The sequence below is a fragment of the Ranitomeya variabilis genome, chromosome 3, assembly GCF_051348905.1.
Source record: "Ranitomeya variabilis isolate aRanVar5 chromosome 3, aRanVar5.hap1, whole genome shotgun sequence".
In the NCBI taxonomy this organism is placed as follows: domain Eukaryota; kingdom Metazoa; phylum Chordata; class Amphibia; order Anura; family Dendrobatidae; genus Ranitomeya; species Ranitomeya variabilis.
Window position 1 is genome coordinate 236,259,254 of NC_135234.1, and position 11,102 is coordinate 236,270,355.

The following is an 11,102-nucleotide window of genomic DNA, read 5'->3' on the forward strand; positions in this document are numbered from 1 at the left end:
CTAGCTACGCTAAAACAATTGGCTGACCCTGAGAACCAACCTTTCCCATTTTTCAGATAAAGACAATATGATGGACGTATAAGTGCACCTAGGCAGGCCTAGGGAGTTAGTGAGCACAAAAGCAGGCGACATGCTAGGACACATAATTAAGACACATACAGATGTGACAAAAGGAGAGAGTGTAGAGATGTACTTTGGACGGTTACAGCTGAAATGGGAAGACATGGGGTACAGTCCAGTAAACCCACTCAATGTTAAAATATTGGTAAATACATTCATTGACGGTGCGACCAAAGGCTTACGAGACACAGTACAGACAGCAAGACCTGAATGGAGAAATGTAGATCCAAAGACCTCCTTAAAAGTTGCTAAAGGAGTTGAACAAACAAGGACTTAGAAACAGTAAAGTGCTGGAATTGTGGAGAAAATGGACACTCAGACCAATTTACCACTTCCTTCACCTTCAGACTAGGAAACTGACAACCCAGTGACAAATGTGTGCCCTGTTCTTGTCCCCTCTGGACCTGGTCCTTCCTTGATGACCACCATACCAATGCCGGGAGGGAAAGAGTCAGAATTCTTGATTGACACTGGGGCAGCCGGAACTGTAGTACACAAAGACTTGATAACGCCAGACATGATTACTGACGAGACTGTGGAATGCGTGAGTGTAGAAGGACAAGCGACTGAAGTCCCTATGACTAAACAAATAAGACTAGAATCACGAGACAGCCAAGAGGTGCTTACAAATTTATTGTTAATGGCAATACCCCTATGAATTTGCTGGGAGCAGAGTTGAGTGCTGGCTAGGCCATCATACAGTACTCTCCTGAGGGTATTACAGTCACAAGTCCCCTTTCATATAAACACTTGGTGCAGAGGGACGCCAGGGTCTTCCATGTGCACATTATACCACAGGTAAATCATGCCCTATTATAGTTACACTTAATTCCATTCATTTGCCAGTTTAGTAGTTTCCTTACACAAGATGGTATAGTTACCATGTATTTCTAGGTTGTCTTCATATGATATATAGTTTTTTAGCCATTCATATATTGGATCAAACCATAGTCACTGTTTACTTGTCGTTTCCACTTCTTATACCTTATCGCAAGCACTGGTATTGATATTTGGTATTTTTCAAATCCCTTCTTTTTATATTTGGACTTTTAGTTATGGATTTATATAGGGTTGCTACTTCCTTAGAATAAGCTTGTGCTTTGCTGTGGCCTATGGCATTGTGCTCCCCCATTTTATGACTCAGTATCTTTCATAATTATATATTTTCATATATATAATTTTCTTTTGGTAACATATTTTGTGAATCAAATTTAGTTCTTAAGAGGTACTCTACCCAATCAAATACGGGTATAAATAATATTTGGACATTAGTGTCTGATTTATATAAACACTTGTGTAATATTTCAGAAATGGTGTATATGGCAAGAGTAGTGAAAATAACACCTGACACCAGAATGTCTGAGGACAGGGAAAAGAGTCAGGTACCAGACACCGTTTGGGCAAGGGGAAAATCTGATGTGGGTCAACTGCCCATTCCCCCTGTCATAATTAAATTAAAAGAAGGAACCACTACTCTCTGGTTAAAGCAATACCCCTTAAGTCTAGTCAAATCAATGGCCCTGAGCAGGGATATTAAAAAGTACGTTAAGGCAGGGGTTCTGGTGCAAAGATCTTCCCCCTGCAACACCCCTTTGTATTCCATTAAGAAGAAAAAGGACCCAAGGGTTCCCCTGACACAGAATAGTTCATGACTTACAGGCTATTAATGATGTTACAGTGAGTGTGATCTCAATTGTCCCTAATACACACACCGTATGGTCACAAAATGTTTCACAGTCATTAATTTGGCAAGTGCATTCTTCTCTGTACCCCTGCACTCTGACTGTCAGTATCTTTTCTCTTTTACTCACGAAGGTAAACAATACAGTTGGACGGTCCTCCCACAAGGGGGAAAGAACTCCCCAACCATCTATTCAACAGCGATGGTAGGGATTCTTGAGCAGTGGCAACCACCTCATCCACAGACTGTACTATTGCAGTATGTTGTTTCCACCCGGTTACAGTTCCCTTGCTGTGTTTTTTTTTTTGGCAGAGAAGGGTTGCAAGGTCTCACGTGACAAATTACAGTATTGCAAACAAAAGGTGACATTTTTAGGACATTGTATTGCTGAAGGTACAAGACACCTGACTGAAGACAGGAAGCAGGCAATACAAAATCTCCCTTTACCCAGGTCACACCAGCATTTACGTATTTTCCTAGGTTTGGTGACCTACTGTAGGCCTTGGATAAGGTCTGCTTCACAAATGATGCAACCACTCTATGACAGGTTGTCATCAAACCCCTACAATCTCACTCAAGAAGCAATTGATTCCTTCTATTCTCTGAAGCTGCTCATTGTGTCAGCCCCGGCCTTAGGCATTCCAAACTATGATCAGCCATTTTTCTTATTTTGCACAGAGCAGGGAGGACATGCTACCGCAGTACTGACACAACAGCATGGAGAGAAACAGAGACCAATAGCTTACTACTCAGCACAATTAGACCCAGTGATTAGAGGGTCTCCTACGTGTGTCCGTGTTGTAAGAGCTGCTGTATTACAGCTAGGCATGTGAGCTCACACTGACTTTTTCTTTTTTACAATTTGTTCCCCACATGACATTAATGCCATACTCGTACAAGTTCAACCAAAACACCTGTCTATGGCTAGACAGATCAGACTTGAATGTGCTCTAATACTAATTTAATGAATACGTCACCCTCAAAAGGTACAATGTTCTGAATCCAGCCACTCATCTGCTTGTGGATTCAGAAAAGGGGGAATTGGTGACAGCATTAGAAAAAAAAAAAAAAAGTACACTGGTACGCTGACATGACGCACAAACATGACTGCATAGGAACTGATGAGTATGTTTTACATATGTTCATGAAAAACCTGTTCCTAATGCATATTTTGAGGTTTTTACCTTTGTAGATGGCTCCAGATACCACCAGAATGGGCGATTCTACTCTGGACATGCAGTAGTATCCTCACATGAGGTAATCCAAGCTGAACCACTCCCTCCTCACATGTCGGTGCAGGAGGCAGAGTTGAAGGCACTCACTGAGGCGTGTAGAGCTGCTGCAGGTAAAGTCGCTAATATTTACACAGGTTCGAATTGTGCATGGGGAATATCCCATGATTATTGCCCCATCTGGAGAAGCAGAACGTTTCTTACATCAGCCAGTAAGCCCATTAAAAATGTAGAGCTGGTGAAACAATTAGTGGAGGCATTGACGTTACCAGTCCAGGTTGGCATTGTCAAGGTAACAGCACACACGAACGGTGACTCTGTGGAGGTAGAGGGCAACAGAAGGGCGGACGAGGCTGCTAAAGTAGCAGCAAGGCGGCCTAGGGAGCAGTGGACGGTGGCGGAGAGTCAGCGTATTCCAGCCACACTGAGCCTAAATGTCCTGAAATCCCTCCAGCTGCGCAAACAGAAGGAACACGGGGGAGAATGGGAGCTGAGCTGAACTCAAAAGAAGTTTTGGGAGAATAAGGATAAATTGTATATACCAAGGTCCCTGTTCCTAATAATGGCGCAAGCAACACCTGGCCCCACTCACACCTCAAAATGTCACATGTGTCCATGGTAGATGCCTACCGGATCGCTCCTGGTTTCAGTTACGCAGCAGCAAAGCTCGTACGGTCATGCCTCATCTGTGCACAGCACAACCCTGGTAAAACAGTAAAAAAAAAATCCCTAAGAAAGCGACACCCAGGCCTCTCTACCCGTTTCAGAGACTGCAGACTGACTACATACAGCTACCCAAGGTAGGAGTGTGTGAAAAATGTCCTAGAATGTGTAGATCTCTTCTCTGGTTGGCTGGAAGCCTATCTGGTAAAATGTGCAAATGCTAAAGCGACTGCAGACAAACTGATGAAAGAACTGATCTGCAGGTATGGTGTCCCAGAAACCACAGAGAGCGATAGGGGTACACACTTCACGGGAGAAATATTGAGGGAAGTCTTGCAGGCCCTGGGACTACAGCAAGCATATCATGCACCATATAGACAACAAAGTAGTGGGAAAGTGGAGAGACTAAATGGGACACTTAAACTGAAAATTCAGAGGCCATGACAGACACAGGAAAGAGCGGGGTAGAGTGCTTGTCTCTTGCACTCTTTCTAGTCAGACACACTACAAATAGAAAGACAGGCTTGTCACCTTTTTAAGTCCTGTTTAGTAGTTTGCCAGAGACTGGTCTGTACTTCCCACAGGTGCTACAAATGCAACACGGTGCTATAACAGCCCATGTCCAGGCCTTGCAGAAAAGACTTAATGTGGTGCATAAACATGTGTTTTCATCCATTCCAGATCTTAATGCCAGTGCAGACGCACATCTGCTGAATCCAGGTGATTGGGTGGTCATACACAGACACGTGAGAAGGAGCCTATATCCACGGTTTGTCGGCCCGTTGTAAAGTCCAGTTGACCACATTCACTTGAGGGAACGCCCACCTGGATCCATGCCAGTCACTGCAAAAAGATCTTTTCACTAGCAGAAAGACTGTTGTTCTAATCACCTTGCTGGCAGTGGTAGGATGTTTGCACCTTACAGAGACACTGAATACACTTTTAAATGTAGACAATGACAAAAACTGCTGGACTGTTGGATCTGTACACACAGCCCAGTATCTGCAAGGACTGTGCTGTACTTTGCCATACCCCAGGAGCCAAGGAGGGTATTAACATCACACTGCATACACAATGAGACTTGGACTCAGATTTTCTAGGTTCCTTAAGGCTCTTAATAAGACTAATACAATATAGAGACTCCTTTTTAAATCCAGCCGATTGGCTTAACGGCCTAGAGGGATGGATTATTTTTTACTTGACTTGACAGACTTGTATGCAAATTTTATTGCTTTGCTCATTGTTTTATGTAGCCATAAAATCGCTAATATATGTATTACCTAAGGCTGAGCCTTCTGTAGTGTATCATAGGCCCCGTATGGCCACTGCAGATGAGGAAGTTGAGTGTCCACACTGAGGGTGGATGGGCGAAGCAGGTAGGAAGTCCCCTTGTGGGTACTAGACCCATGAGACAGTAGCTCTCCTCTGTGGACATCAGCTGACCCCGTAGCAAAGGTTATACCATTTACAAAAGGGGGAAATTGTTATAGAGGGGTTAATAGTTTGCCTTTAAGTTCCTTTTGCCTTTAATTGCTAGAATTACTAGAATCTGTTGACTCAGTAGTCTGATGGTCTCCTTTCAAGGAGACTATACTTCTTATCATGTATGCTTTCAATAGTCAGCCACAACATGTTCTGAGTTATGGTAAATAAAGTATGACCCTGGGTGATGGTGGGGGCTACATGAGTTACATTGAAATGCATTTGTTGTAAATGGTATAAAACATTGCTTTGGCTTTTAATATATCAGATAAAAGTGACTTGCTCACAGGATATGTGTGAGGTGTCTTTTTGTCTCCAAGCGCGCTTGTAAAATGACTGGCGTAACTACTTGATTTGGGTCTCACTGGTGATCTGTCAGCTGACATTGGGTCAGAACGAAAACAGCTACGACACTTTGCACATAAGAGCAAAAATCCCAGTTGAATACTGGATGCAAGGGTGGTGACACAAGTAGTGACCCACCCTGTAGAGAACAACACCAACTCCAAAGAGCATGAAGTCAATAGGAGAATAAGGAGTAACAGGTGAATATAGTAAAATCAAGTATACGTTTTTTATTGAAAAAACATTAATAAGAAGGGATAAAAAGGGTAAAGTGATGCTATGCAAGAACAAACAGAAATAACAGGGTCACCCATCACAGGTAGAAGGGTAGTCAAACATTATCTGTGCTAAACAACAAAGCTTAGAAAGTGCATATATAATAGGTAGTATGCACTGGTAAGATCAGTCCCCAAGTATGGAAAAACATAGAAATGTAGAGTAATCAACTTGTATAAATAGGTAACACCAGGGGGCAGAGCTTACCAGAGGTAGAAAGGTGACTCTGCTCAATCTGCAATTGGGGTGCAAAATTTCTTCAGAGACCTATGACTTGTTAATTTTTATGAAAGTTAGGAGGCCTACATTTTGAGGGGACAGCCGGATGCGCTTATCTGTCAGGATACCACCAGCAGCAGCGCCAAAGAGAACGCTGGCTGACGGGCATGAGAAAACCTCCAAGACATTACAGGCAACCTCAGGCCACTCTTCTATTTTTGAAGACCAAAATGTAAAAGCGTCCAACCCCTTCAAGCCCTGATGGCATTGATATTGAGCTCCAGATACTCCTGCACCATCCTCTCCAGTCCTTCACAATGTGTCAGACTTGTACTCTGTTCTGTGGGTGCACGGGCTGGTATAAAAAAATGTGTGAAACAACTCACAGAAATTGCTTATACCACATACACTGCTGCTGCTGCAACTAATGTTTTGAGAATGGCACCTTGACGTTCTTGGGGTTGGACGTCTAAAACTGGGATGCACACTGTGTGCCTTGCTTCTGTCTTAGGGAAAACTACTCTTAATAGCAGTGCTTTACAGTTTAACAGTTTCAAACACAATGGTCATAAGTAACAACGTTAAAAATACAGTAATTAAAGCAAAATAAGAAGACCCTGCTCATGAGAGCTTACAATCTACAATGAGGTGGGGGAGATAAAAAGCACAGGTGTGTATTTACAATGATGGTCCAGCCATCTTCAGGGGGTGAGGGATAGATGGAAGTAGTGAATGGGCTACACACACTCACTTACATATAAAATGACTTTGATTAGGGAACAAGATAGGCCGCTCTGAACAGATGTGTTTTGAGGGAGCGCCTGAAACATTGCAAATTGTGGATGTCCTAATATCTTGGGGTAGATCATTCCAGAGGATTGGAGCAGCACGAGAGATGTCTTGGAGTCGGGAGTGGGAGGTATGGATTAGTGCAGAGGTTAGTTGAAAGTCATTTGCAGAGCGCAGTGGTCAGTTAGGCCGATAGACAGAAATGAGGGGGGAGTAGATGTAAGGGGGTGCCTCCCTGTGGAGTGCTTTGTGGGTGAGAACAAGTACTTTGAATTGGATTCTATAATGAATGGGCAGCCAGTGTAACGACTGGTGAAGAGCAGATACGTCTGAATGCCGATTAGCTAGATGGACAACCCTGGCTGCTGCATTAAGGATGGACTGGAGAGGAAAAAGCCGAGTAACAGGGAGGCCAATTAATAGAGCATTGCAGTAGTCCAGGTGGGAGTGGATCAAGGTGACAGTGAGGGTTTTTGTTGTTTCCATGGTGAGAAAAGGGCGGATTCTAGTGATGTTCTTTAGGTGTAAGTGGCAAGAGCGGGCGAGAGATTGTATATGGGATGTGAAGGCGAGATCACAGTCAAACATAACACCCAGACAGCGCACCTGCATCTACAAGCGTATTTCAATATTCCAGCAGGCGCACATCTCTTTCCAGGGGAAGAAGCATCTGGCTAAATTTACTCTTGTACCATGGATGTAACAGAGTGGCAACCCAGTAGTCTGCACTATTTCTAACCGTAGGAATACGGGAATCATGTTGAAGATAGTGCAGCTAGAAGGCGCTCATGTGTAGGGCACTTCCATGAGGTCTAAGTCCATGCTGTGTTGATGATGGGGTAACACTCAAGGTTGCTTCCTCCGTCCCCTCCCGGCAACCACAGACAACAGAGAGCATATCATTATCTTCTTCATCTTCTGACTATTGCGCGTCCATCACCTCGTCCTGCTCAATTTGTTCCTCGGCTCCTGCATCTTCACTAACAATTTGCCTGGTACCATGAGCCCTCTTGATCGCTGTAAGCCACCCTCCCATGGCACCCGCCTGTGCGACAACAGTCTGGAAATTTGAGCTTATGTTATCCCTTCCACATCTTCCACTGCTTCCAACTCTTCCTCTGTGACCATCAACTCCTCACGCACACTATTCAAAAGTGCGTTTCAGCATGTAGATGACCGGAATAGTGATGCTGATGCTGATGCTGATAATGGCATTGTCAGCGCTAACCGTCTTAGCAGCCATTTCAAAACTATGCAGAAGGGTGCAGAAGTCCCTCACCCATGCCCACTCCACAAGCGTCATTTGCACCACGTTCAGACTGTGTTGGCCCAGGCTGTGCAAAAGGAAATACTGCACCAGGGCTCATCGCTGCTGCCAAAGCAACATGTGCAGAGTTGGAATATCCCTAATCAAATGGTTAATTGGTAGGCTGAAAGACCTCTGTAGCGATGCAAGTCAATGACCTGCGGTGTGCGATCATTGGAAATGAGCACAAAGCGACTGTGCTTTCTGCAGCAGCGCATCCAGGCCAGAATAGTGGCTTAGAAATTGCTGTGCCCCCCGGTTGAAGATGTGAGCCATGCAAGGCACATGTGTGAAGCTGCCACAGTGTAGGGTCACCACCAGGTTTTTATCTTTATCGCACCCAGCCTTCCCAGGCACCAGGTTTAGTGGAGACAGCCATTGCTGTAATTCGGCCTGGATACCTGTCCACAACTCTTGAGCTGCACGAATGCGATCTCTAAGGCATATTACTTTAAACAGTGCCTGATTTCAGTGAACTATGGATGTGCAGTATGGAGAAGTGGGAGATTCTATCTGCATGGTTGGAGGAGGCAGAAGCAGTGGCAAAAATGTTAGATGCAGAGGTTTGTCCCACAAGCCTTGGGGATTCAAAGACTTGTGGAGCAGCCCCTTGACCACCTGCCCCTACAGCCAACCGAGTCACTCAGTGTCCAGTGAGCGAGATGTAGCGCCCCTGCCCATGTTTGACCTGTCCAGGTGTTAGTGGTGAAATGCACCCTGCCAGACATATATTTTTTTACGGGAAAGGTGATGCTGTCGGTGGCATGCTAGTGTAGCGCAGGCATAGTTTTCTTAGAGAAGTAATGGCTACTAGGGTTGAGCGAAACGGGTCGGCAATTTTCAGAAGTCGCCGACTTTTGGCAAAGTCGGGTTTCATGAAACCCGACCCGACCCCTGTGTGGGGTCGGCCATGAAGTCGGCGATCTTCTGAATCTGGAATCGGAATTCCGATACCGATTCCCGATATGTTTAAGATATCGGGAATTGGTATCGGAATTCAGATTTAAGTGTAAAATAAAGAATTAAAATAAAAAATATCGCTATACTTACCCTCTGATGCGCCCTGGTACTAACCGGGAACCTTCCTTCCTTAGAATCAGCCTTCCAGGACCTCGCAGTGATGTCGTGGTGACGTCGCGGTGACGTCGCGGCTTGTGATTGGTGCGCGGCCGCCCATGTGACCGTGACGTCACCGGAGGTCCTGGAAGGGCTGATTCTTAGGAAGGAAGGCTGCCGGAACGACGCAGGGCGTGTCCGAGAGTGAGTATATACCTAATAGGAATATACTCACCCTCGGCTTCGTTACGGCAGCCTTCCTTACTAAGAATCAGCCCTTCCAGGACCTCCGGTGACGTCACGGTCACATGGGCGGCCGCGCACCAATCACAAGCCGCGACGTCACCGCAACGTCACCGCGACGTCACCGCGAGGTCCTGGAAGGCTGATTCTAAGGAAGGAAGGTTCCCGGTTAGTACCAGGGCCCGTCAGAGTGTAAGTATAGCGATATTTTTTATTTTAATTCTTTATTTTACACTTAAATATGGATCCCAGGGCCTGAAGGAGAGTTTACGCTCCTTCAGACCCTGAAAACCATTGGAAACCCAATGCACTGCATTGGGTTTCGAGTTTCGGCCGACCCCGACCCCGACTTTTTTATAGAATCGGCCGATTTCACTCGACCCGACTTTTGAAAAAGTCGGGTTTCGTGAAACCCGACCCGATCCTATAAAAGTAAAGGTCGCTCAACCCTAATGGCTACTAGGCAACTGGTACTGGGGGACTGCAATGGCCATCAACTTTCAGAAAATTACGGAAACTGTCTGTATCCACTAGGCGCAAAGGCGGCATTTCCATGGCCAACAGATTGGAGATGGTAGAGTTCAAACTCTTAGCTTTGCCATGTGTAGGAGGAAACATTCTTTTACGTGACCACAACTGCAGGACTGAGAGCTGGCTGCTGTGCTGAGAAAGGACGGTGTATGGAGAAAAGGACAAACTGCTAGACTCTAAGTGAGGGGCAGGCGTAGATGTTATGGTGGATTGAAAAAGATGTGTTGTGTTAGTTGATACAAAAGCAAGAGGCATGTCTACTTCCATAACAGCTGACCGGCTTTCATTCACTCCAAAGTGGTGGGTAAACATTTGTAATTTCTGCAGCTGCAGACCTGTGTGAGAAGACTTGTAGTGGTGACGGAGGAGGAAGCAGCAGATGGGGTTGATGGGACAGTCGGTGGTTGGCGAGGCCCACTATTCCACATTTTAGTGCAGTTAGATTCCAACACTTAGGCATGTTGATCGTGCATGTGCCGGTTCATGCATGTCATTGTCAAATTATTGCAATTTTTGCCTCTAATGAGTTTTCTTTTGCAGATTTGACAGATAACGTCTGTTATGTCATCGCTGATATCTCATCTCCCGAGATCTTGGTGCCAAGATCTCCATCCGTTCATGCGTCGCCACCCGGCAGCCATTTTCCCAGAGTCCACTAGACAGGAAACCATAGAACTGCAGTGGTTTTGGCCTTTGCCTTTCACAAAATGTCGGCAGAGCCCCCCTTAGTGCCTTAGACCCCCACAGCAGTGCCGGAGACAACTGCAGCACCGCCGGGCACCCGTAGCACTGCCGCACACCCCCTCATCCCAGCCTTCAGCCTGCAGTAACAGTATCGGTAAAAAATTTGGGGGGAAAAGTGCGTCTTATAACCAGAAAAATGCGGTAATTACAATTTTACTACTAAAATGATGTTTTTAATTTTTATAAGGGCTAATAGGAAAAATTGAACCTCTGTTTGTTGTGCAATTTCTCTTGAGTATGACAATACCCTGTGGCTCAATGGTTAGCACTGAAGCTTTGCAGTGCTGGGGTCCTGGGTTCAAATCCCACCAAGGACAACATGTGCAAGGAGTTTGTATGTTCTCGCTATGTTTGTGTGCATTTCCTCCAGGTACTCTGGTTTCCTCCCACACTCCAATGACATACTGATAGGAAA